Genomic DNA, 27,983 nt, shown 5'->3' with positions numbered 1-27,983 from the left:
ATAAATTATTATAATGGGGTGTTTTTAAAGTAATAACAATTCCTTGGAGAGATTTCAAACGATATTCCACCCAAGTGTGTGCCACCATTCACTTTTATTTTGTGCAGTAAATGAATCATATAGGAATATTCTACAAAGGAAATTATGTTAGCCCCTTGGCAATGACGCTGGAGGATTCTGCCTTATACCCTTCATCAAGGAGACCACTCTTTTAAGACATTGCAGTCTTAAAAAAAATTATCAATTAAGAAATTCTACCCTGACCGGTTTGGCTCAGTGGGTGGAGCATCGGCCTGTGGACTCAAGGGTCCCAGGTTCGATTCCGGTCAAGGGCATGTACCTGGGTTTTATTTATTTATTTTTAATCCTCACCTAAGGATATTTTTCCATTGATTTTTAGAGAGAGTGGGAGAGTGAGGGAAAGGCAGAGAGAAATATCGATGTGAGAGAAACACATCGATTGGTCGCCTCCTGCAGGAGCCCTGACCAGGACCAGGGCCTGAACCGGGGAGGAGCCTGAAACCAAGGTACATGCCATTGACTGGAATCGAACCCGGGACCCTTTGGTCCCAAGGCTGACATGCTCTATCCACTGAGCCAAAACGCTTAGGGCTAGGGTTAGGTTGAGGAATTTAAGCTCTCTAAGTCTCAGTTTACTTCTCTGTAAGATATAAATGATAATGCTTACAACATAGAATCTTTGTGTGGATTCAATATAGGTTAACATTTACTGAACACTGCTCCCAATGCTAGGCTCTATCCTTACTACTTCTCATGTTTTATCTCATTTAATCCTTAAATTAACTTTTTCACAAATACAAAGCGATTAGAAAAGTACCTGGTACATAGCAAGCACTGCATAATTGTTAGTATTCTATTATTATTGCCTTTTTGAGTTGTAAAGATTAAATGAGATGATATAAGTACTTCGCACAACATCTAATACATAGCATATGCTTAACAACTATTAACTATTTGCATATAAAAGTATTTGTCTAATGAGTAAACATTACAGAAGGTCCTTGGGTTACGTTGGAGATCAGTTCCTTTTCGCCGTAAGTTGGAATCCACCTACATAAGTACCTATGGCACTCACATGGAGCACATACACAACAGTAATGAAGTGAAGCAGTAAAAAAAAAAATTAAAAGAAAGATAACAATTCCTGACCTTTACTTGTGGTAAATAATAAAAAACATAAAACACATATGTACTACATCGAAATGACCCAACGTTTTTTTATAAATAAATGGGAGATGGCGACGTAACCACAAAACAACCTACATTGAGTCCGAGGTAACCTGAGGACTGTCTGTATTCATATGAGACATTACGGGAAGTAGGATCTAATCTAAAAAGATAACTGACAAGGAATGTCTCAGTGGAAAAGGCCATTATAGAAAAAATTTTATAGATCACATTTCAACATTCTTTTTCTTATTTGTCATAAGTTGAGGAAGCCAGAGATCTCTTTAAACTAATTGAGAGGGCCCAGAAGGTAATTAACTAGTCTCTAATTAAGCTGGTAATAGCTGCCCTCTATTGGAGAGATCAAAAGCCAGAGAAACACTGCCGGCAAGGACCTTTGAAGATAGGCAGCTCTCAGTGATGACAGCCTTGAAGTTTTTGACCCTACAAAGCAGCACAGAGAGAGTTGGCTCTGTCTTTCAGGGTCCAAGAGAAAGAAAGGAAAGGTCTAGGTCAGTGGTTAGCAAACTGCGGCTCGGCAAACCGTGACTCACGAGCCACATGCGGCTCTTTGGCCCCTTGAGTGTGGCTCTTCCACAAAATACTGGCTCTTCCACAAAATACCGACTTCTGCGCATGGGCCACGAAGTTTCAATCGCACTGTACGTGCGCGCCCACATTTGGTATTTGTGGAAGAGCCACACTCAAGGGGCCAAAGAGCCGCATGTGGCTCGCGAGCCGCGGTTTGCCGACCATGGGTCTAGGTGGATGGATAACAGTTAAGGGTTTGTGAGGAAAGTGTTCACTTGTATTTGGTCATTTGTATTTGTTGTATTTTTTTATTTTGAGAGTACTTTATTAAAGCTGGGGGCAGTGAAACAAAGGAAGGGCTTAGGGTAGAAGGAGCAACAGGAGAGACCCTAGGTCAGGAGTGGGGAACCTTTTTTCTGTCAAAGCCATTTGGATATTTATAACATCATTCGCAGGCCATACAAAATTAACAACTTAAAAATTAGCCTGCTCTATGTGGTCAAACATTTAATTAACTCACCCCTAATGCCTTGGCAGGGCCAGACCAAATGATTTCAAGGGCCTTATACGGCCCAAGGGCTGGATGTTCCCCACCCCTGGCCTAGGTGGTGCTTTGCTTTGAGCTCTAGAAACGTTATACCAAAGAAGTGAGCCAAGGCGGCGCTGCTTTCAGCTTCCTAAAAAGTCAGAGAAAAGAGGGCCTTGGAGACAGATACAGGGCTTAGCCCTGGACAAGCTGCTACCGCCTGCTGCTCGCCTGGTTGTAAGTCTTGTGGGGACCCTTAGAAAAGGTAACCATACATGCCTGGGAAAGAAAGGTGTGGGTGTGCTCCAGAGAGAGCCCAGTTTTAGAATCTTACTCTGAATCATGTCTTCTGAAATAAAAAGTCAGTACTAATTGTTTGGCCGTTTTATATAAAGGATTCCTGTCTATTGGAAAAGGACTGTTGCATGGGCAGGTGTACTCTACATTGTCTGCTATGAATGGGAAACCAAGCAGTTGAAGCCTTTCCTATTCACATTATTTTGCTTAGCTAAACTGACCACTCCTTGTGTGTGTGCCCAAAATGCAATTGGCTTTTCTTATCATGGTACCTGCTGCACTTGGGAAGCACTTGTCTTTCTCTTGGTCTACACCAGTACTGTCCAATAGCATGAGCCACGTAGAGGAAGCAGCTGGCGGCCCCCAGCTGGCCCTGGCCCTGCTGCCAGCCTCGGGCCAGATCACACTGCTTGAGATGGATGCCAGGCTGCATGAGGACCACCTGGAGCGGGTGCTGGAGGCCGCTGCCCGGGCTGCCCGAGATGTGCACACCCTGTTGGACCGAGTGGTCCAGCAGCATGTACGCGAGGCCTCTATCTTGTTGGGGGACTGAGCGTCCTGCCACCTGTGCCCAGAATACGTTAAGTTTTTTTTAAATAGACACTTTCAAAAAGTGAAAAAGAACAGGTGGACTATCACTTTTTTTTTAATCCTCACCAGAGAATATTTTTCTATTGAGTTTTAGGGAGAGTGGAAGAGAGAAAGACAGAGAGAAACATTGATGTGAGAGAAACACATCAATTGGTTGCCTCCTGTACGAGCTCTAACAAGGACCCCGGCCAGGGAGGATCTTGCAACCCAGGTACATGCCCTTGACCAGAATTCAACCCGGGACCCTTTGGTCTGCAGGCCAGTGCTCTATCCACTGAGCCAAGCTGGCTAGGGCTGGAATATCACTTCGATATATAATTCAATTCATATATAAATATTAATGAGATGTTTTATAGTTTTTCTGGGGGGAGTACTAATTTCTTGAAATCCAGTGTGCAGTTTACTCTTGTAACACATCACAACTTGGATTAGCCACATTTTGAGTGTTCAGTAGCCATACGTGGCTAGGGGCTCTGTATTGAACAGTGTGGAGCTAGAGGATGAGCATCTCAAAGGCATCTAATCTATCTTTGTACCCACTATACTTTGTGCAGTGCCTGAAACGTAACTGCTATTCTGTTAAGTAAATGTGATACGCAAATTTGTAAGATCACGTCTAATGATCCTTGCCTTTGTATAATCTCTTCCCCTTTGAGGGTAGGTGGATCATGTGAATATGAAGAGAGATCAGTCTATTGATTATGATACATTATGGCCAAAGGGAGAGTATTGTGGATGGGCCTGCTCTAATCAGATGAGTCCTGTAAGAGCAGACTTTTCTCCGACAAGTAGCAAAGGAAGAAATCAGAGAATCATTCCTGCTGGTCTGGAAGAAAGCCCAAGGATGTGCAGCTCAGGGTGAAGAATAAAATTGTGCTCTCTTTGCACCTTAGGAGTCCAGCTTGCTCAATGAGGTCATTTAATTAGCGTCACTGACATAATTTCAGTCTACAACTAGATCTCAACCTTAAAGCCATGGCAATATAGCATTTTCCTGCATTCTCTCTCCACTGCTTACTACCAAAGAGGGCAGCCGTGGTGTGATGTGGCTGCCCTCTTTGGTAATAAGCAGTGGAGAGAGAATGCAGGAAGATGGTGGCAGTGCTGGGCACCTGACTGATGGTCCAGACTGTAAGCAGTTTTCCTCCTGATCACTTGTCATTCAGGTTCCTGGTCTATGAAGGCTGGAGAGCATAACTCTCCTATTCCTGCAGAGTTATCTTCAGCCTTTCTACCTTCCTGATTCTTGAACTTCCCAATGTTCCTTCCCTCTCAGATGATCTTGCCTCGGGCTTGGCAGAAAAAGTAGAATCCATCAGATGAGAGGAAACTTTCTTCATTTCATCTGCATCACCAAATGGACTTTAGAACTATACTTAGCATGTTGTTAATTAACACATATACTAGAGGCCCGGTGCACGAATTTGTGCATGGATGGGGTCTGGCCGCCCACACCTGATCAGGGTGAGGGGGCCAGTTGCGGGTGGGGCTGGCCATGGTGAGGAGCTGAGGGCAGTTGGCCAGCCAGGGGGAGGAGCCGTGGGCAGTTGGCTGGCCAGGGGGAAGAGCCGTGGCCTGCTAGGGGGAGTTGTTAGTGACAAAGATCTTTGCAGGGTGTATACACGTTTGCTGTAGGCTTTCAGATGAGTTGAAGCTTCAAAGGTGCCTTAGTGTCAGGGACACTTACAGCTTCCATTTCTATGCCTCTCCCTAGACAGGTAATGCGGTTTAGTTCCCTGCTGACAAACCCTCTTCTAAAGAGAGGCCGTGGTGTGATGTGGCTGCCCTCTTTGGTAGTAAGCAGTGGAGAGAGAATGCAGGAAGATGGTGGCAGTGCTGGGCACCTGACTGATGGTCCAGACTGTAAGCAGTTTTCCTCCTGATCACTTGTCATTCAGGTTCCTGGTCTATGAAGGCTGGAGAGCATTTATTTACTTAGAATCATTGACGGTCACACTTCAGTGATTGTGGTGGGGGTGGGGGTTGGGAGTGGGGCTGGCAGGGGGAGGGGTCACAGGTGGTTGGCTGGCCAGCCCCGCCCCTGATTGGGTCGATTGCCCGCCACAGTGCCTGTCATAGCCACCTGCCATTCTGGTCGTTCTACTGTCAGTCGCTTGGCTTTTATATATATAGATTGTAAGTATGTAAAGAATGGTTCCACTATTTGACAATAGTATATGCTTGTAGGCGGGTGGACTGGTTCCTTCATAATCTTATTTTCAATCTTGGTTTGCTTATCTCACTTTTATATAATGTAAAAATAAACTTTTAAATCAGTTTGGAATTTGGAAATTTCTTTTGTTTATATTAAAATCAATGAGAGGCTCTAAAATCAAGTTTTAATTTATATGTATTGCATTCTGCAAAATATGTCGACAAGATTATCATTTGTATGATAAGTATTTCACAATATTTGAAATGGGGCGTTTTATGCCTCTGTCATTACCCTCAGAGAGCTCTTCTAGTCTCATTTCTCTTGTTTTGTCTAATTACAATTTCATTTTAAAAGCAGTTGGGAGCATATATACCCTGAGCATTTAAAAATGTTACATTTAATGTATTTAATGAGTTTTTAATTCCAATATAACTAACAAAAATAATTGAAAAACTGAGTTGCTAATGGAAGCATGCTTCTCTATACAAGTAATTTACATTATCTAAAAGAAGTCTGAGTTCATTATAGAAAATTTGAAAATCACGGGAAAGCATAAAGACTAAAATAAAAACAGCCTTAATCACATCACTTCTTCAACACTCAATCTTGAGACCTACCAATCTTTTCTGTTTTTCAAACATGATGTAAAAATGCAGACACATTTTAAAATCCTGCTGTTTTCTCACTGAACATTGTAGTGAGGCCATCGTTTTCCTGTGCTATGTAACTCTTCAACAGTGTTTGAAGATCAAATTGTATTCCATCATATTATAATGTTATAGTTTATTATATTGTAATTCACATTATACATAATATCCTAATATATAATCTGGTCCTATTATAATTTATTTAACAATTCCCAACATGCTTATTTTTAGAAATAGAAAAACCTAGTATACACTTGGCTTGAGGCAAGTATGCATGTATTTAGTTTTGGTATTTCCATCCCACCATCAATAACCTTAACTTAAATTTTTGCCAAATTGCAGACTTCATAGTCTGTAAACAATTGCAAACCTGTTTTAAATTCAGCAAAAATTAAAAGGCCACCAAACTGTTAGTTTTCTGAAATTACAGTCTTCCTGAGGCTTTTCTTTTTACTTCTTAATCCTTTGCTATCCACCTTTACTTCTTAATTGCTTGTTATCCACCCTTTCCCCCCTATTGAATTATTTGTAATCCTTCCTCTGTCTCTTTTCAATATGGAGTTTATTTTTATTGGAGCTTTTCTTTTTTCTTTTTTCTTTTTTTATGTGCCTCAGGCACGAAACAGCTCTGGCCACCGACATAGCCATCAAGCCAGGATGAACTAAGGACTACACATCTGCTTTGCCCCTGATTGATAGAGCAACACCACTAATCAGGTGTCTTCTTACCCATTGCCAGGGGGTGGAGCTTTTCTTCTAAATTTTAGGAAAAAATCAGATATTACACATAAGCTTATAGGCCTTATGCTTGCCTACATAGCATACATTTACCTGCATATCACGGGTGGAACCATTTAGTGAGAGGTTGCTGTATACCAGGTTCACCACACTGATGGCCAGAATACTAGTTTTTAAATTTACCCAGTGAGCCATGGAGTTGTCATGTGGTCTGAAATGTTCCACTGTGACTAACACATTCTCTGACTGAAGATAGACCTTCAAGGAAAGCCAAGTCAGAAGCAGAAGTTTGCTTAATAAGAATGAAATCAGCCCTAACTGGTTTGGCTCAGTGGATAGAGTGTCGGCCTGTGGACTGAAGGGTCCCAAGTTCAATTCCAGTCAAGGGCATGTACCTTGGTTGCAGGCACATCCCCAGTGGGGGGTGTTCAGGAGGCAGCCAATCATGATTCTCTCTCATCATTGAGGTTTCTATCTCCCCCTCTCCCTTCCTCTCTGAAATCAATAAAAAATATATTAAAAAAAAAAGAATGAAATCAGAGCAGGAATGTTGAGTGATAACAGGCTAAGGCAGCCTTATATATGTACTAGAGGCCTGGTGCATGAAATTCATGCAGGGGGGCGGGGTCCCTCAGCCCAGCCTGCACACTCTCCAATCCGGGATCCCTCTCGAAATCTGGAACCACTGACTCCTAACCGCTCACTTGCCTGCCTGCCTGATGCCCCTAACTGCTCTCCCCTGCTGGCCTGATCCCCCTAACTGCTCTCCCCTCCTGGCCTGATCCCCCTAACTGCCTATCTGTGCTCCCCTCCTGGCCTGATCCTCCTAACTGCCTATCTGCTCTCCCCTCATGGCCTGATTGCCCTAACTGCCTGTCTGTTCTCCCCTCCTGGCCTAATCCCCCTAACTGCCTATCTGCTCTCCCTTCCACTCTGTGCCCTTTGGACTCCCGGCGCAGGTGTGATGAGAGCTCTCCGCACGGCCCCACCTTCGTCCTGATTGGTTGTTACATGATGGTGTCTCAGCCAATTTGTATATTCCTCTGTTATTAGTATAGATTCTTGTAATTAAGGCTAGATGTGGGGTTCAGGTTAGGCTGAGGGACAGAAATAGTGACTGAGAAATTCATCAAGCAAATGAGTGGCATCCGGACATGCCTGTGGTGTGACAGCCAGCTTGCCATCTTGTTAAATACCTCTGCCTCACTGTGCACGGCACATCATTCTATTAGAAACTTCTGCATGGATAACTTGCTTCTTTCTTTACTCTCCTTCATTCGTGTCATCCATCGATGGCTCCTGCTGTCCTCCTCCTCCTCCTATGTCTAATTGTTATTTCTCTGTCTTCTTTCCATCCTGACTCAGTTCTTGCATCTGTGGTATAATATGTTTATACAAATTCTGTCCTTGGGATAGTCACTAATGTGGCTCCTTCTGGCCACACTCCTCTCTGTCCAGATGCATGGTTGGATGACATGTCCTGCTTTCCTTGTGCTTGCGGATGGTAGGGCTAAATGGTGAGTTCTGGCCTTTGGATTATGAACAGGAACAACACCTGTCACTTCTGGGCTAGTGCATTTAATTGCTAGTATGAGACCCTTCTTTTCTCTGCTACAGAGACCAGCAGTGCTCCAGGTGGGTGGTTGCTCAGTAGTCAAAGTGCCAGAGTGAGATAACACTGAACAGAATTCCAGGCAACTCCGGACATAAATTGGATGAGAAAGAAACCTTTCATATATTAAGTCCCTGTGATTTGTGGGTTGTTTGTTCTGCGGCATAATCTACCTCTATCCTGACTGAAACGGCCTTCTAATTTTTTTCAAACTCTTCACCTTGTCTCCTGATGAGTTTATCCAAGATTATGGCTGTAAGTTTATCCTCTAACCCAGTGATTCTTAAACTTTTTTTTTTAACCTCATGGCACACAAACTAATCACAAATTCTGCAGAACGCCAAAAAGTATATTTTTTGCCTATCTGATAAAAAATGAAAAGGTATAATTTTGATTGATTCACATTGGAGGGCTACTGTTGTGCCTCTGACTGAATAGCCAGGTATTGTATGTTTTAAAAATTCTTGCAATACACCAGTTCACAATCGCTGCTCTAATTAAAGGAATTCCAAATCTATTGAAGTAAACTTAATTGATCCCCTGAGCTCAGTTTTCTGGTTTCCTTGTGACACTTTCAGTGCTCACAAGAACCTCAACCTGAATATCCTGCAGGTATTTCAAATTCACCATGCTCTCTAAAAAACTTATCATCTTCTTTCCCTCAGTTGCCGATTGCTCCTCTCCTCTATTGCAAATTTCAGTTAATAACAGTATCTTTCCAGATTCACACTGCATTTCAACCTTGGGAATGTTCCAATTCTCTCTCATGAATTAAGTGGGGCCAGCCTTACCGGTGGAAGGCTCAATGGCAGAGACCAAGTTCAAACACAAAACCCAGGAACCAGAGGCACAATACAGTTGTGTCCATTCAATTTCCTACAGATTGTTTCTCTTAAATTCTTCTTAAATTTCAAGTATAAAAATGAGGTTCTCGCCCTAACCGGTTTGGCTCAGTGGATAGAGCGTCGGCCTGCGGACTGAAAGGTCCCAGGTTTGATTACAGTCAAGGGCATGTACCTTGGTTGCAGGCACATCCCTGATGGGGGGTGTGCAGGAGGCAGCTGATCGATGTTTCGCTCTCATCAATGTTTCTGACTCTCTATCCTTCTCCCTTCCTCTCTGTAAAAAAATCAAAATATATTTTTTAAAAAAATGAGGTTCTCACTTTCCTTTTTAGACCATGGGGATTGACTTTCTCTTCCATTGGTTTGCCGAAAGCAAAAGTGATCATCTTCACCGTCAGCTGCCTAAAAAGCTGAGATTATTCTCTTTTTTCTTTTTACATTAAAAGAATACTTAGGAAGGTGGGGCTGGGTGGAAAGAGATCAACCAAAGAACTTGTATGCATATATGCATAACCCATGGACACAGACAGTAAGGTGGGGAAGGCCTGGGGTGAGGGACATATGTAATACTTTCAACAATAAAGATTTAAAATAAAAAAAGAACACTTGTAACAACAGGATTACAGTATGTGTCAAGCATACTGGCTGCTGCAGGCTCCATAGACTCTGGTGGATTTTCTGAGCATCACCTTCTCATCTCCATTACATAGTCTGTGAAGAGTTGGCATTTGGCCCCTGAATGCAGCCAAGAAAGGGAAATCAAGGCCGATGTTTGGGTGGTGAGGTAACATCAAATCTATGGTCCTTGAACCCATTGTCTCCACCCCAGGTTCAGTATCTGTGTCTGCAGTTTTATGGCAATTGCAGATCTGGAAGGCTGCCACTCCAGATGTCACCAGGCCACTTATTTATTCATCAAAGCAAGCCATGATCCAATTTTTCCTTCCATCATCAGCAAAAAAGGAAAGTGTGATGAAATCAATCTTTGGCTACATTGCAGGAGTCAGAAATATATTTGGGATTGGCTGCTGCAGTTGCATTTTAGATTATAATCACAAGAGGAGAACAGGGAATTGAGAGTACTATGCAAAGAACAGAGGGTCTAGGGAACAATCCACGCTGGCCTTCATAAGGCAGTTCCTCAGGCTCTCTGTAGGTTGAGAACCCAGGGCTGGGTGGATACACCATACCAGGCACTGACAGAGGCAAACACCAATATTTTGTGGGAGCCTAAAGTATGAAGTCAAAGCTGTAGAACCGAACATGTGGAGAGCAAATCAAGGTCAAGCTGCTAGTATTGCTACAGATGAGCAGGTGCCATTCTTTTCCCTAATTCTTTGTGACCAGTTTTCTCTCTCCTGTCTGCAGTTTTAAGCTTGAATGGCAATATTTCTGACAACATAAAGAAGGGAGTGGGGTTGGGTCGGACTTGCTGTTTATTATGTAATTTTTTTCACTCAATCTCCCCATTTAATTGTGGTGACTCACTCCACTGTGGCTGTGTCTGGTGTTTCAGAGTCCAGAACACATCTGCACAGCATGAGCACAGGGGACCCCCTGATGTTCCACTGGGGTAGGGATTGTGGCTGCTTGGCCACAAAGAACTGGTGAAGGGACCTGGGAGATTGCTCACTTCTTACAAAACTTGCAATCAATCAGTTGCCCTATTTTCAAACCTATTTCTGCTTTCAGAGGCACCTGGCATCAATTCCTGAGACTTCCTGGGGATTGAGGCATGAACTGGTTTGCTTCTGGTTGATCCTCCTCCCATACCCCCTTTCCTTCCTCTCCTTGGGTTTCCATTTCCAAAATACTGTGGCTGTCGTCTCCTGTTCTCTTTTCTTTGTTTTTGTAGATTCAAGTTTTATTTTTTCTTTTAATGTGTTGGAGAGTTTGGGAAGGGAAAGGCACATTTGTGTGTAGTCTTTCACGCTTACTGGAAGTCCACTTATTCTTTCTTCCAGTTTTTATTACGTTTCTCAGATGTGTCTCGAACCCATTAGGTACTCAATCCAAAAGCGTAGCAGTTATTTAATGATAAAGCGTCTTCCCTGACCCAAGAGGAGAAAAAAAGGTGGGAATTAAAGTTACCCTGCATAAAGATTCCCATAAACAGCAGATTATGCAACGTTTACCCAAATTCCTTGTCCTGCACTCATTCAAAATCGAGTGAGCAGCACCCTCAAGCTTCGTGCTGGCACGGGATAAAATGATTAGGAATCTTAGAGCCTCTCCTGGTAGATTTGCATTTCTTCACAGGACTCATGGCAGTTCAATCACTGGCGTGCATTGACCTTTTGCCATAGGCTGGAGTGACAGAGAAGAGTGACTGTCTTTTTATAGTGAGAAAACAGCTGTGCCATCATTGCCTTTGCCAGGAGAGAGAGGAAAAATTGTCAGGGGGTTCTGTTTGTCTTTGGCAGAAACAGTGAGATGCCGGGGCAACACAAACTATTCCAGAGGTACAGACTCTTCTGTCGGTTTCCAAGAACTGGCGTAGCCTCAGCCACAACGATCCTGATGGAGGGTCTGAAATTCCTCTTTTGCCCAGCCAAAGCACAGCCTTTACCCAGAATATTTCATGATGCCAGCGGATGGTTTCCAGAGAGGAATTGGGAATTGAGTTGCGCTCTGGTTGCGGATGGTTCTTTTTCATGCCTAGCTACCCAAACAAAGGCATTGAGCCCGCAGCCAGATCTGTACCAGCACACCACTTGGAGCTGATGCATGGGAATGTGCAGGGCTGTGCCCGATTGAACTGCTCCCACCGTACCAGGGGCTGTTTCTCTACATTTTCCGTCCTGTATTCTGGCAGCTCTCTCTTCCTCACCCCCGTCACCCCCATCCCCAAGTCCTCAAGTCCATTCATATTATAGTTTGGAAGGAGCCCGACCGGCACATACTGGCAGTGCTGTAATTGGTGTTTACTTACCTTTGCCTCTTTCCTCTCTGCGTTTGATCATTCTGATAATGACAGCTTACTTTCTCTCCCTTTACCACCAGGAAACAAAAAGAAACTCTTAAACAGAGTTGTGCAGTTATATTTAGTTTTCCGGTGTCCTGCTAGGGAAATAAAATTCACATTTTAAAATATTTTCCCACTTCCATTCCCCTCTCCCTCCCTCCTCACCCAAACAGTCAACACTGAGGGGAAACATTCATGTTGAGAATTGTTTTTCCCCTCAGAAGTTGTTGTGACTACAGTGGCAACATCCTTGAGAGCTGACATGTCAAAACGTTGATGTTCTTATTTAAGACCTTCATCATTGTCATCATACTTGGTGCCTGCATTTGCTAGACTCTGTTTATTTATGTGCATGTTTAAGTGATATTTCTCAGGATACTATTCACAAGGGTCTGGGGTTCCCAGAATGAAAAGTGTTATGTAAACTGAAATGCTTACCCCCCGGCAAAAGGTACCCTCCGCTGCGCACACCACCTGGTTCTAACAGCTCACATGTGCACAGTGTTTGTAGTTCAGAAAGAATTTCCATGTACATTGTTTCATGTAATCCCCCTGATAACCCGGTGGAAAACACACCGGGGACGCTGTGGCTCCAGGAATCATCCCGCCCTGCAGCCACCAGGCATGTGCGCCTCTGGACCTGGTGCACTGCTAGCTTTTCACAGCTGTCACTGTGCAGCTCTATAGCATCTGGTCCCAGGTGGTTCCGTCTCGGAGAAGAGTCAGATTAATAGAGGCACAAACAAGCACAAAATAATTAGAGGACTTCTTTTATTTTCTTGTGTCTCCTAGGGAGGAAAGCTGGGCAGGTAATTAATTAACAGGGTCTCTTTGGCAGACTCGGAGAGGGGAAATGTGTGGATACTGAAAAATTAATAAATTTGATTCCATCACAACTATGTAAACATTTTAGTTAAGGATACATACAATTAAGGCAGTAACTATAAGATGGATTGGGTGTGTCATGCGATATACCATAGATGAGGATATGATTTTTTTGTGAGCGAGAGGAATGCATTGTTGAGCCAGTGGCGAAGAATAAGAAAGATGTTTGTTTGCTGGGACATACACAGCCTTTGAACTGAGATTTGATAAGAGAGTATTTCAAGGCAGTGAACAGTATCTGTAGAAGAGCATCCTTCTAGAAGAGAAGACCAAACTGTACTGTAAGAATTGTGGGTGTGATTTGATTTCTTCAGAGGTCTTGCCTAGAAGTCTAGTTCTTGAAGGAATGCCTTACATGCAAACCTGTTAATAAACCCAGCTGTAGATGGCCACGTCACGTGTGGAATAAAACACGGGCTTTTGAGAAGAGCACAGGCCTTGGACAAGCCAGACCTGAGCTTGAGTCCTAGATCCCCCAAGTACCAGTTTACGACCTTGGGCAAACCTTGACCTTTGTGAATATCCATTTTTCTATGTGAATATCCATGAATTAAAAATGCCTCCTTTACAAAACAGTCGTGAGGATAAAGTGGGATAAAATGTGCAGCTCCACAGGCGGTGGCATTTATACTGTGGCTCGTCATCTTTCCCCTTCTCCACGGAACCCAGGTTAGAGACTCTGCTCAGGTCCTTTGTCTGTTCCCCAAAGCCCCAAGTTATAAAGGCTCTCAGAAAGGCTTTAATTTGCTGCAGCTAGTGTTTATTCATCACAACCTTGCTTCCAGCTCACATCCAGGTCGATAAGTTTGCTCTATTGGATGAGTATTACAAAGAACGTTTAAAAAGCACTGTTTTGGCCGGTCAAATGGCAGCTGATAACGTGGCCCAGAATCTGGCTTGTGTGAAGGATGGTAAATAGGAATCACCTTTTCATTTCTCATGCAACAAAGGAAAAAGGATTGTGGTTTTATCTATTACACATTGTAAATCACTTAGATGTCTCCCGCCTAAGAGTTCTGGGGTCATATTTATGGACCGTGGGGGCCATGAATGCACTTCCCAGAATCTGAAGTGAGAATCACACTCGCCCTGCATTTCTTTTTATTTCTATTACACTCACCATGGGATCCCTGGTGTGAAGGGAATCGATCTCTGGAGGTGTTCAACTGGCCATCCTCCCGCACACGAGGCATCTCACATAAATAGACTCATAAGAGGAATTACAACAAATGTGAGTGTGAGCTGGTATGTTGGTGAAAACTTCTTGTTAGAAAACAGAACTCTGAATACATCAGCTCAGGCAAAATAGGACATTTATTGGCTCACATGACTTGGAAGTTCAGGGATGCACTGGATGCCAACCCCAAGGGAAAAGAGGTATTCTGATTACTCTGGCAGAAAAGTCCTAGGGAAGATTCTGCTTACAAGTGCATTGATGGACTGGCAAAGGAAAATTGCACGATTGCACGTCATATTCTATTATTTACTACAAAAATCACTTGGTGACTAATATTCTATTTTGTTTTCTGCTTTTCTCTTCCTCTCCTCTTTTGTGGTCTGGGTATTTATCCTTAAAATATCCTTAAATATAATATGTTTTCTATTCCTTTTTCACTAATCATGGCTCTGCTTATATCACATGCCTGTCTTTGAACCTTTGACCATGACCAGAGTGACGAGAGTACTGATTGGTCAGCCTGGGCCACATGACCACTTTCACACTGGGAGGAGGGGGGCATCATTTTTCACGGATCCGTCAGGATAACAGAAACTGGAGAGGATGCAGAGGCAGACAATATATGTCTACTGCACCCATCCCTGTGTTGCACCTTAATCTGTTGAGAAATGTAATTGTTGTGACTAAGCTGATTCCCTTTGGCTTAAATTCAATCCTTTTCCTCTCCGCCAGCTGGTCAGAATCCTTTCATGATTCTCCCTCAGTAAAAGGCAACAGTTAAACAGTTAAAGATTCCTGAGAAGTGACATTATTTCAGAGCCTTTACAAATTTAGCAATGAGAAAAACAATCCCCCTTTCCATTAAGTTTCCCAGGTGGCATTTCTAAGTCTTTTGTCATCTTCATAGATCGGATAGACAGTATTTTCTTTTATGTTTCTGCCTTTTTCTAGTTCAGGATTCCAAATGGAACTGATGTGAAGGATATAGTATAGGAAGGATATTGGTAAGAGAATATGAATTTCAGGGTCAACTGACTTGTGTTCAAATCCCACTTCAACCACTTGCTTAGGAAAATAAAAATAAAATTGCTATTTTTTTCATTTATCATATAGACAAACATTTTAATATTGCTGTGCTACATATCTGGGTGTTTTTTTTCTGTCTTGCATCAATTTCTTCAGCTCCTTTGCAATAATATTATGTAAATTTTGCATCAAGCCTTATCTGAATCCACGTGTACTCTTAAACTGCTCAGTTACATGAGCCAATGGATTCCCTTTTTAAAAAATCCTTACCCAAGGATATGTTTTTTTTATTTTCATTTGAGAGAGAGAGAGAGAGAGAGAGAGAGACATACATTGATTGCTTGCCTCCCATAAATAATTTATTTTTACTCTCAACATGGTTGTGAAAAGAGTTAAATCAGAAAACCAAGAACATTGAAATGCGTAAGTCCAGAATGAGTCCAAATATTTGGCCACATAGAATATTATCATCTTTAAGAGTAGGAGTAATAATAAAGGCTTTTAGATGAGTCTTTAATTCATAAATACAATAGGCATTATTTTGGCTACTGGAAAACAAAGGCTGTAGCATCATTAAAGGTCTGTGATGTCTCACTTTTGAGGATTCAGGTTAGTGTATTTAAGGTAACTGAAGGTGACAGCAAGAGTTATAGAGATAGGCAAAAATTCACATTAAAAAACTTCCTATGTTGAGTAACAGTGGCATTATGATTCCAGAAGTTAAAAGTGATTTCAGAACTTATGACTTCAGCTTGGCAAACAGCTCAGACTCCAAATCTTACTCCTCCCTATTAAAATGTGAGCCCTTGGAAAAAAATGTGTCTGCATATATAGATATATGTATGAAAATAATAAGGTTGATCTTTGGCGTTGCCTTCGTGTTCCCTTTATATCTGTCTTGAAATGACCATGGAATTAGCTTCATGAAAAGGATTAGCCAGCTTCTTGGTCTAAGGCTGCCACGGGGACCATTTGTGTAAGGCTAGAAAGGTACCAACGTGACATAAACCGTACGGAGAGAAGGAGAAGATGAGAGCTTTTCCTGGCAGTTGGTAGCTAAAAATCAAGAGATTCTGAGAAAATGACACAATGCAGCCTTTCTTGTCTTTTTCTTTTCGCGTTGGTTCTGGTGAACGAGGACATTCCTGCTTTTGAAATTTCTTCCTACGCTGGGCAAGTTGATGCAGAGCTTGATCTGCACTCATCCTAACCTTTGCTGACGCCTCCATGTAAGTCACCTTCAGATGTGTGCTCACTGCTGTCCTTCCTGGGTCACCTGCCTTTGATCATCCAGATCTGCGTGGTTGCCAATTAAAATCATTGGAAATGCATCACAATCCTTTTCTCTGAGAATCTGTCTTTGAAACTTGCAGATTTCTTCAAAACTGTCTCTGGGACTGAAAAGACCAACAGGAAAGCCTCTCATATGTTGTTTCTCAGAGCTCCAACTCGTCTTGTCCTGCTCTGTGTGGAATATCTAGCCTGGCTGCTCAGTCATCTATCACACGCTGTTGTGTGTAGGGATCCTGATGGTTGGATCATAATCTGTTACAAAATAGGACCTTGTGGACTGGATGGTGGACACCAACTTGCCCACACTGCCCCACCAACCACCACAATCTGGTACTTCTGACCAAGCTATACCGCCAGCTGGCATGGCTATGGGAATACCACCGAGCTCACCTGTGCCACACCTAGTAGCCACCCACCCTAGGCCTGGCTCTGGGGATGTGTGTGGCTGGTGGGCTGCGGGTAAGCAGCCAGACAGGGGCCCCCAGGGCCTGGAGCTGCCTAGAAGGCCCGTTCATGAGGTGTGGTGCTCTGGCTGGCCAAGTCCTGCCCGAGGTGGAGAAGCAGGGTGACCACAGGGCAGGGGCAGCACCAGCCGCGGGGCATGCTAATCCACACGTCTCGGCAGTGTCTCACAGACTCTGTTTTAAAAGGATAATCCAGAATCACCACGATTCTAATGTGATTCCCAGATTCCCAAATTTAATCCAAGTTTCCTTAACTCTTGCCCCATAAATAGGCACAGTGGAGCTCAGTGCGGGTAATGACCAAAAGTTTTTGGCTTTTGCCCCAAATTGTATGAGTCAGCAAACACTGCTCTCAAGTCCTGTCCACTGACTGAAAAGCGCCTCAGTGGTCACGTCTCAGAACCGTCACGGATGTCAGGGCCTGGGATGGCAACACTGTGCTCTCCAAGTGATACCCAAGATGCCGAGCCTGACTGCATGCCCTTGAATATTCTCTGTGTTGAATCCATGCAGCAGTGAAGAGAAGACCCCTCTCCCCATCTGGGTTACACCTAATTCCCAAGTCCAATGCACTGGGAGCAATATCCTCAGGTTTCCTTAAAAAAATAAATAAATAAATAAATAAAATATATATATATATAAATTGAGCCCGCAACCTGGGCATATGCCCTTGACTGGAATCAAACCCAAGACCCTTCAGTCCGCAGGCCGACATTCTACCCACTGAGCCAAACCAGCCAGGGCCTCAGGTTTCCTTTTGATTCTGCCTGCAGCCCAGAGAGAGCAGGTCTAGTTCATGGCCAGGGAGATATGCAAGGCAGATCTCAAACCCATCATTTCATCTCCATCTCTCAGACACTTGTCAAACCTTCTCCACCAGCTTCCTTCCAAATAGCCCCATAATTCACAAAGCCCCTTTCTTGTTATTCAGTTACGGCCTGTCTCTTTGTCTGACTCATCAGAAAGGTCTGAAATTCAACAGTGGATGTATCTTAGACTTAAATGGAGTCCTACCATTTTCCCTGCCACATTATTATCCTGAGACAGTGAACTTCGTAACTAAAACACCAACCTTTAAATAGAATGGAACATCAACAAAATCCTTCTTGTTATATACTGTGATTCCAAATGTGACTTATGGTTTTCAGAACTCAGCAGCCTCTGCTTACCAAATAAGGTCATATTTCCTTTTATGATCTACAGTAAAATGGCCCAAAGTCCCTGTCCTTTGAAGACCCGTCCTCTGCTGGGCTTTCCTCACCAGTGAATTCTGAGAGTTGAGAGGACACTCACTTGCTCTACATATCTGTTCTGCTGGCTGCATTTGTCAGCCATTCCCACAGAGTGACCTGCTTCTCTGCATCCCTTGACCTCCACATAGATTTACAAGTGTAGAAGGGGCCTATGAACTGGATTTAATCTATTTGGTAATCACAGCCCTTAGAGGTTTTTAAAAAAGATAACACTAGTCACCCCAAGGATGTTTGAGGTGGGTGATAGTTGGACACTCCCACATAACCTCCCTACCATGTTATAATGAAAGCCAGTCTCAGACCAGATTCTGCCACGCAGCAAACATGTGCTGAACACACATTCATTCACTAGCAAGCAGGCACAAAACAGCTCACGCTATCTATTCTAGAAGCTTGATGAAGTCACAGCCTCTGGCCTTTTGGATGGTTCACTGGAGACAAAAGCCAAGACTACAGAGGCAGGATCCTGTCACCTTTCTGTCGTTATCAGACAAGGATAGTTCACATCAGTTGTCATACGCTGGGGGTGCATGTAGAGCCTTTTAGCAACAGTCGAGTCTCCCTGGGGCTGTTGGCTGCCCAGTTCCCTGGATTCTGCCACCCTAATTGTACAAGAGTAAAGATATCTTAGCCAGTTCACATATTAAAAATACTTTTTTAAGTAGTCTTAGAAACATCTTCATTATGAGTGTTCTTTTTATATTTGACAACGAATACTTTTAATTTCACTAATAGGAGCCCATTTCTGACATTTTTTGCCTATCAACAGGACACCACTTTCCACCATAAAAACTCATTTTTGACATTCTGAGTGCAAATTAGCCAAGCTGGGACAATTGGCTGAGATACAGACAGCAGAAGCAGTGGAGGATGAACTGCAGATGAGAGTGCCCCCTGACCACCCCAGGTACCCCTAGAGTTAAAGCTGAAACTAACTGGCTCGTCTATAGTATCTCACAGTCTATTTGGAAAGTTTTAAAGTCAAGTGCTGACATTATTATAGGTCCCTGAACTTCAAAGCCAAAGGCCACCAATCTCTTGGATGCCACAGATTGACTCCTGGACCCAGACAAAGCAATTACAATAGTTGGATGTTTTTCAGACTGCAAATGATGACCCATTAACAGGTCATAATATGAATTCAGTGGGGCATGACCAACATTAAAACAATGGTATAGGATATATAGAAATATCAGCATTATATGTAACTAGAAGCCCATTGCACGAAGATTTGCGCAATAGGCCTTCCTTCCCCTGGCTGCTGGCACTGGTTTTCCTCCGGCACCTGGGACACAGGCCTTTGGTCCGGCCACAGCGGAGAAGCCAAGCTTCAAGACTAGGCTTCTCCACTGCGACCGCAGTGAGGCTTGGCTTCTCCGCTGCAGCTGCAGCGAGGCCTGGCTTCTCCCCTCCGGCTGCAGTGAGGCTTGGCTTCTCCGCTACCTGAAGCCAAGCCTCTTCAGTCTTCAGTCTGCACTCCGGCCAGAGCCTTCAGTCTTCGCCCTGTGCCTGCATATGCAAATTAACCACCATCTTTATTGGGTTAATTTGCATAGTCACTCTGATTGGCTGGTGGGCATAGCGGAGAGACACCAATTTGCATGTTTCTCTTTTATTAGTGTAGATAAGGATAAGTATTGCTTCATTAAACTTTTGTTTGTGTTAGATATTTCTGGCATGTGTTTACTAGAATATTATTTAAAACATGAAATATTCTCTAAAATGTCTTTTTTTTTTTTAATGTGTACCAAGAAAGTTGTGAACTAACTCAAGTAGTTGAAAATACATTTCAAAAGGTTAGTGTTATTTACTTGTTAAATACCACTTAGATACCAGTGGTCCTACTCTAGATTCCCATGTAGGCATGTGCTTCTGGGGCATGGTTCTGGCTGAACAGGTCCCACTTACATCAGTGGGCAGGACACTTGGCATCTTAATCTGCAGTATCATTCAGGTTTATGGTGACTTCTCTGCAGTCACCAAGGACAATGGATAGGCACTTGCTTTACACAGGGTTGGGCAAAAGTAGGTTTACAGCTGTGAGTACATGAAAGAGTTTATTCTTTTTTTTTTTTTTTAATATATTGATTTTTTACAGAGAGGAAGGGAGAGGGATAGAGAGTTAGAAGCATCAATGAGAGAGAAACATCGATCAGCTGCCTCCTGCACATCCCCTACTGGAGATGTGCCCGCAACCAAGCTACATGCCCTTGACCAGAATCGAACCTGGGACCTTTCAGTCTGCAGGCCGACACTCTATCCACTGAGCCAAACCAGTCAGGGCAAGAGTTTATTCTTGCATGATGATTTATTAATGTATTATTTTCCATACAAATAACTGTAAACCTACTTTTGCCCCACCCTGTATTTGAATAACTACAGGACCAATCCTAATAATTTTGCACAAACCAAAGGAATCTATCTGTTCCAAAGATTCTGAGAGCTCTCTCAACCTCCCAAAACTAAAAACTGCCAGAAACCTCCCAATGGCAGTTCCAGAAAAAAGAAAGAAAAGAAAAAAGAAATTCTGTCTTTATTAGGTAATGGCATCCTGTCTGTCTCACAAGTATTCTGTATTCTGAACACTCGCCCATAAACCAGATGTTTTCTTATATATCAAATACATTGAAAAGAGTGGCTGAAGCTTTTCTGATGATTGCATTGCCTCCATCTCTGCTTGCAGACGGTGACATGTGGAGAGGGGAAAATCTGTCATAGGCAACCGAGTTCTGTCAGGTGTTTTTGAGAACTCCCTTATTGAAAGGTAGCACTGCCCGGGAGCGGTTTTTAACTTCAGAAGGCATTTTTATTAGCCAAGTCATCAGTGCGCCAAGATCCTGCATAAGAATTGACAATGGAGTTTGCAGGGATGAATAGTCTGTCTACATGATTCTTTGAATTTAAATTCAGTTTTTGCTTAGTAGTGTGATAAAAAAATTACAGTATTAGCTGCTAATATTAAAATATAAATATATGTATATATACATATATGCATTAAAAATAGTTAAAGAATATTATATGTAAAAAGGGATCAATGAAAAGCCAGTTGGTTTACCCGAGAGGAAAATGTGCTTAATAATGAGTGGAAACGGCTCAAAGAGGGAGCTCACCAAGGATGGTGGGTAGCTCATTCCCAGAAACTGGAGGAAGGGAATTTGTGATGCCTGTGGCAGAAGTCTCAGGGTAGAATGATCTGGAAACCTACGTCGGGTGTACGCAAAGGCACTCGTCTGAGAGAAGCAGAAATAATGCAGTTTGTGGTGAGGGAGCTGTGAACCAGCGACATAGGAAGTGACTCAGGCTAGTGGGGATGAGTCATATCAAGTTGTGGTTCGGGAACCAAGGAGAGAACTTGAAAACACCAGGGAGGCCCATCATGCACAGGGCAGCCAGCGGGTAACGGGCGTTCATTGAGTGTGGCAGTACAGGGTGAGATTATAACCCGTTGAAAAGCCCCATCTCCTGTTCCAGCAAACACAATGGCCCAATTTTTCCAAAAGACCGCACAGCCGACACTTTTTTTTTAAAATCAGAAAAATGTGAGAAATGTCTGCCTTTTATCATTTGCATTTCAAAAAATATATTTTATTGATTTCAGAGAGGAAGGAAGAGGGAGAGAGAGAACCACTGATCAGCTGCCTCCTGCACGCCCCCCACTGGGGATTAAGCCTGCCACCTGGAGTGCCCCCACCAGGAGTTGAACCATGACCTCCTGATTCATAGGTTGATGCTCAACCACTAGCCATGCTGGCTAGGCTATAATTTGTATTTTTTTATGTGTGCCCTCATACAAAATGAAAGGAAGTTCCAGAATTAATCACATTTTAGTTTCTTCAACATGCAATGCATAGTGAATAATGGAACGTATTACTAAGCTGTTAAGAGTGTCCTTAGACACTGCGGTCCATCCTGTTGTGTTGGAGGCTGAGTGAGGGTGAGTGGGGCAGAGGGCAGGGAGACGGCCTCAGAGAACTATGGGTGTATAAGAGGCATGATGATACAGAGGTCAGGGGCAGCCTTGGGCATCAGATGTCTGCCTTCACGTCCCAGGTCTGCACTTTTTACCTGGACCTTCCTCTCCATCTGTCGAAATATGGAGCAAGCTCACCTGGAGTTTAATTATTTACAATGGTTGACCTGTGCAGGCCCCAAATCCCTATATGATTTCTCAGATCTCTGCTAGTTCTATCTAAGAAGCATGGAGATTGAAAATATAAGTTCAGGGCCTCAGCTCAAATCCTCACCCTGCCACTTACAACCATGAGACCTTGAGGCAGTTAAGCAGCCTCTCTCTGCCTCAGTTTCCTCAATGTGAAATGGGGATAATGACAGTAACTACATCATTAGGGTTTTGTGAGTATCGAATTACTCATAAGAACATGCTAAGTCCTCACTAGCTATCATTATTATACTTAAGAGAGGCAGGATAGCACAAGGGTTCAAGTAAGGAGAGCCACGCTACTTGGATCTAAATCCTGGTTGTGCAGCCTTAGGCGAGTCCCATACCTTCTCTGTCGCCTCAGTTTTCTCATTTGTAAAACAGGGACAATAAGAGTACCTACTTCATGCCCTGGCCGGTTTGGCTCGGTGGATAGAGCGTCGGCCTGCGGACTCAGGGGTCCCAGGTTCGATTCCGGTCAGAAGCATGTGCCTTGGTTGCGGGCGCATCCCCCGTGGGAGTGTGCAGGAGGCGGCTGATCATTGTTTCTCTCTCATCGATGTTTCTGGATCTCTGTCTCTCTCCCTTCCTCTCTGTAGAAAATCAATAGAATGTATTTTTGAAAAAAAAGTACCTACTTCATAGGAACTGAGCAGGAATTAGTATGTTTACAGTTTCTAGAACAGTGCCTGGCATGTAATACATGTTTTCTGCTGTTCTGATTGTGCTTATTTCGCATGTTTTTTGTTTGTTCTTTTTTTTACATCTAACACTGCCTCACCCAGGCCTTGCCCATCCTAGGTATTCATTAAGAGGCTATTGAACACATGAAGGAATGACTACATACAGGCTAATTCAGTGGCTTTCAGTATAGATATTGGCTGCCCTTATTATTCCAGATTTGCCAAATACCAGTACACTTGGACTTGTCTGCATCATACATGACTTCAGATAAAGCATAGACATTGTCCCCAGTTCACCCTCCCTTTCTGCCCTCTGGTGCTTGGTACCAAAAGGGAGAGCCTCTGGGCCATGGGGCCATGACTTCCTGGGGAAGCATCTCATCCGTGGGTACACTAGAGTCATCGTAGCATTCCCCAAGTTTGGAAATCCAAGGAGGATGCACAAATTATAATCATAAATCCAATTATCCTCCATCCCTTTCTGTGTGAATATTTCTGGTGGAAAGCAGCCACCACTGTCATTTGAATGTTGTTCGGGTGGCACTGCTGGGGAAGTGAGCAGGCCCCCCAGAGCTGGCAAGCTCCCCCGCTCACCCAGCGGCTCTCCCTCTGCTGCCTGGGTGGCAGCAGCAGTTTGCCCCTTCATAAACATCAAGATACAAAATAATGGCATGTTTAGTCTGAGTAATACATTAAGGAAATCAATTAGGCCCACATGCAACTTTCTAAGATTTTAATTACAGTACTTAGGGTACCACACTAGAGCAGTTTGTCAGGAACATAATTTGTTAATGAATAACAACTGACACAGTGTATTAGTTGGGATTGTAATTAGCTCTTGCTAGCCATCTATTGGAACCCTGATCAAAAGCCAGTCAGCGAAAGCAAACGAAATGAGCTTAAATGATAACCCGACAGCTCTCTCTGGGCCGCCTCCTGGATGCCAGTGTACCCACAGGGGCCTGGCCAAGGCCACGTGCACATTTTCACTCAAGTGCTGCTGGGGAGCAGCAACTGCCTCACCCAGGAGCTTGTTAGAAATGCAGACTCTTGGGCCCCACTCCACACCTATTAAATCGGAATCTGCGTTTTAAGACTTACAAGCATGTTAAAGTTTGGGAAGCACTCTAGGAATAGAAGGAGCACAGGTTCACCAATAGGCAGATTTGACTGTAACTCCTGACATACCCATCACTAGAGACGCGTCCTTGGGCAATTGCTGAATCGCTTTGAGCTTCAGTGTCCTTATCTGTAAGCTAGATCTGCTAATACCTGTATGAAAGGGTCAGAGTAATGACTAGCAGTAGCATGTGCGAGCGCCTGGCACCAAGCAATTGGACAATGAGACGCTCAGCAAGGCTTCCTGAGGACTGAGCCTGACTACAGTGCCACATGTTTCTCTGACCTGGGTCATCTATGTGATGCCTTTTCTGAAAATCTCTGAATACCTCTCATCTACCATCCCTCAACGAGGTGGAACTAGGACAGTGGTTCTCAACCTTCTGGCCCTTTAAATACAGTTCCTCATGTTGTGACCCAACCATAAAATTGTTTTCGTTGCTACTTCATAACTGTAATGTTGCTACTGTTCTGAATCGTAATGTAAATATCTGATATGCAGGATGGTCTTAGGCGACCCTGTGAAAGGGTCGTTCCACCGCCAAAGGGGTCGCGACCCACAGGTTGAGAACCGCTGGACTAGGCGGAAAAAGACAAAACATTAGAAATAAGTTAAAAGAGTTAGTAAAGAATATATTTTAAAAGATAAAATAGTGAAATTAGCCAAAGAGTATGCTAAAATTAGATTAACTTGTTTGTTTGTATTTTAAAGTGGCCAAATGACCAGGTAAGAAAATGTAGTTTGGTCATATCAACACCTGGGAGAGTGCAGGGTCCCCAGATTGTTCTGTGCCTTCCCACTGGAGGGCAGAGCCTGAGCCTCGTATCCACACGTAGTCCTCCCAAGATGGAATCCTTGCAAGAATCTTGAGAGTGAGATCCATAGTTGAGGATCAGATATTTTAGGAAGCATCCTTGACACAATATACACAATGGATATGTTCTTGATAGAGTATGCAAACTTAAAAATATGCACATTGATGCGGTTTCCTCCAAGGAAAATTTCCCTAAGCTTCCTCACCCAGTTAAAGATAGTGCTGGAAGGAGCCCTTACCGAAGCTGACTGTTACACCATGTGCTCAAATGCAGGGAATTACCGCTGTGTCATGGCTCATACAGAAATGAGAATGTTCTTACGGCACATTGTAGGTACCTGAAGGGGTCCTGGGGCATCTGTGAAAAAAGAGAGTGAAAAAAAATCATTTTTTTTACATCATGTAAATACAAGGGAAATTAAAATTTGAGAAATATATTAGGTTTGCATAAAACACCCAAATAGAGTCAGTATTTTAAATGAAAAAGATGGATGTGCTTCTGAAAATGTAATTTATTAAAAAAAAAATCAAGCTTGATGCTTGAAATGACTGTACTCAGTCCTTATCAAAAGGTGTCAGTTATGATCTCTTCAAATTTTGGACATTCGCCACCAATGAGTAACTTTACATTAAACTGTATTTAAACCATTGTTTTACAACTGTTCCAAAATTCATACTAGTTGAAGTTATATTTGGAGACTATAGCAGCTCATCCTTTTCTTTTATTGATAAATTTACTGTTGAAATTTCTTGTGATAATGCAAATGTTTTTCAAATCTAATTGAACTTTTTTATATCTAGCATTTCAAAACATTAAGGTGACTAATGTGCAGACTGTCGCATATCATTAGAACAGTCACCGTTGAAAGGACACATCCATTACTAACAGGCGGAAATCCCCAATGAGAAGGCCATCGCCAGGAGCTCAGCCTTCCTGCTGCCCCTCCTCTAACAAAGCCAGGTGGTGCCTTGGGCTGTGTCTGCACTGTGCTCCTCTGGAGGACCCATGGGTCACTTGTGTTCGCTGGGCAGTGTGGGCTCCATGTTCAGCTGCCGGCGTAGCTGTTCAGGTGGAAGGGCTTCTTTTTCCTTGGCTCTGCCCAGCACGTGGAGGCCGAATCAGTGTTCAGTGGTGCTTGTTACACTCCTGCCTGCAGGCACTGGGATGTCCCGAAAGATCTCCGTCTTCTTGGCCACCCTCTGTAGAGCCCCAAATAAGGCTGCTTATGGCCAGAGGTGACCAGTCCGGAATCTCCAGCAGCCCCAAAGGCTTGGGGGTTTGAGGTCTTGTTGCACACCTGTAGCCCATTCTTGGCACGCAACTTGGCCAGTTGTGAAGCTTTGAATTACTCAGTGGCAGGAACCAAGCCATCCTCTTTCTCTTTCACTTCTTGAATCTGTACCTGGTGGGTTCTCTTACCCGTTCCTCTTCCACTTCCTGGTCCAAAGATTGGTTGAAAGACTGGGGCCTTTCTCTCCCATATCAGAGGTGACTTGGCCATCTCCATTCAGCTTTCATTTCTCCCAGATGACAGCCTGACCTTGTCTACTGTCCTCATCCCACAGGAAGATGCCTGGGATACTCAGCACCAGGTTTGGGATCAATGTGTTCTTTTAGTGGTTGGATTTGCTCCACTTCCTCTGGTCATTTTGGGGTGCTGCTTCACCTTGGTCTTTCTTGCACTGCGATGATAACATCCACCCCTGTGTTTGGGGAGCGGAAGAGGAAGAGATTCAGTAAGTAGGAAGCAAGGTGCTTCAGGCCTCCTCTGAATTCTTTATTCTCTTACAGAGGCTTTGCATGAGAGCATCAAGCACTTACATAGCTATTAATAATTCTGTCATTTCTTTCCTACCTGGTCACTGAAAATTAAACAGTGTTATATGGGAGGTTTCTAGTAATGCAATAACATACATTCTAAAGGAGATTCTAGGCCAGTGGTTCTCAACCTTCTGGCCCTTTAAATACAGCTCCTCATGTTGTGACCCAACCATAAAATTATTTTCGTTGCTACTTAATAACTGTAATGTTGCTACTGTTATGAATCATAATGTAAATATCTGATATGCAGGATGGTCTTAGGCGACCCCTGTGAAAGGGTCATTCGACCGCCAAAGGGGTCGTGACCCACAGGTTGAGAACCGCTGTTCTAGGTCATATGCAGAAGTTACAGAGAAGATAAGTTGAAAGGCACAGCTCACCAGACCCCAAACCATATCGAGGATATAATAAGGTGGAGAGAATGGAGAGTTAGGGAAACTTTATGAGAATTCTTTGGAGAGAGTGTGGCTGTGCTGGGAGTCCTTCCTTATCTAAGGAGAAAGGTTGAGGAGAGCTTCCCCTTCACCTTGTCAAATGTTTAGGGGAACACACAGACCTGTTGTTGTCTGACACCACACTACTGCCCCAACCAGCATATCAGGGTGAAACCTGGGCTGTCTAGTTGATGGGGCAGCAAAACAAAGGAGAATTGTTTCTGCTTGGGGCTTGGCCTTCACTCCCAGTAGAATTATTAAGGTGGAAGAAGTTGCCTCAATAAAAGATAAACCAAAGTTGTATTTCTGGATTCCCAAGGGCAGAGGAGAGAGTGAGTAATACTAGACCCAGCAGGCTTTTGTCTGGGTCAAGGTCATGGCCTGTGAGAGCTATCTGTGAACTGCCCCAGAAAACAATATTAATGCCTCTCCCCCCCCCCCCCCCGAAAAAAACAAAACACCTTCCCAACCTGATAGTCAGATAAAACGTTTCTGCTATTTTTACCTTTCCTATCAACTATGTACACCTGATCCTGCCCTTCCCCAGCCCTGAGGGCATCAAAGACTGACCTTGACTAGCTACCACACTCCTTCCCCCTTCCCCCAGCACCTGCCCTCCTGGGGAAGAAAGGGAAAGTCTTGTCTTCAAAGGAGTTGGCAGCTTTGATTAGTATTATAGGAGACTGGACTTTTTAATCACTGGATTGATACTGTTTGCAGCTCAAAATGGCCATCAGACTTTTGATCAGAGAGTGGTC

General features: G+C 43.5%; 1 protein-coding gene and 1 pseudogene across 5 annotated transcripts in view; one reads left to right on the top strand and one right to left on the bottom strand.

The window, feature by feature from the left end:
* LOC308527546 (U3 small nucleolar RNA-associated protein 14 homolog A-like) overlaps positions 1-27,983 on the top strand; it is a 68,629-nt gene that overhangs the window by 11,230 nt on the left and 29,416 nt on the right. The gene's annotated exons all lie outside the window — the stretch shown is intronic.
* Positions 16,240-18,275, bottom strand: LOC308527745 (ras-related protein R-Ras2-like; annotated as a pseudogene). Its single transcript has 2 exons — positions 18,234-18,275; positions 16,240-16,821 (listed from the first exon to the last, which is right to left on the bottom strand). The product of its transcript is annotated as a ras-related protein R-Ras2-like (transcript).

This window comes from Myotis nattereri (assembly GCF_964212035.1).
Source record: "Myotis nattereri genome assembly, chromosome: 12".
NCBI lineage: Eukaryota > Metazoa > Chordata > Mammalia > Chiroptera > Vespertilionidae > Myotis > Myotis nattereri.
This window is presented reverse-complemented; position numbering and strand designations above follow the sequence as displayed.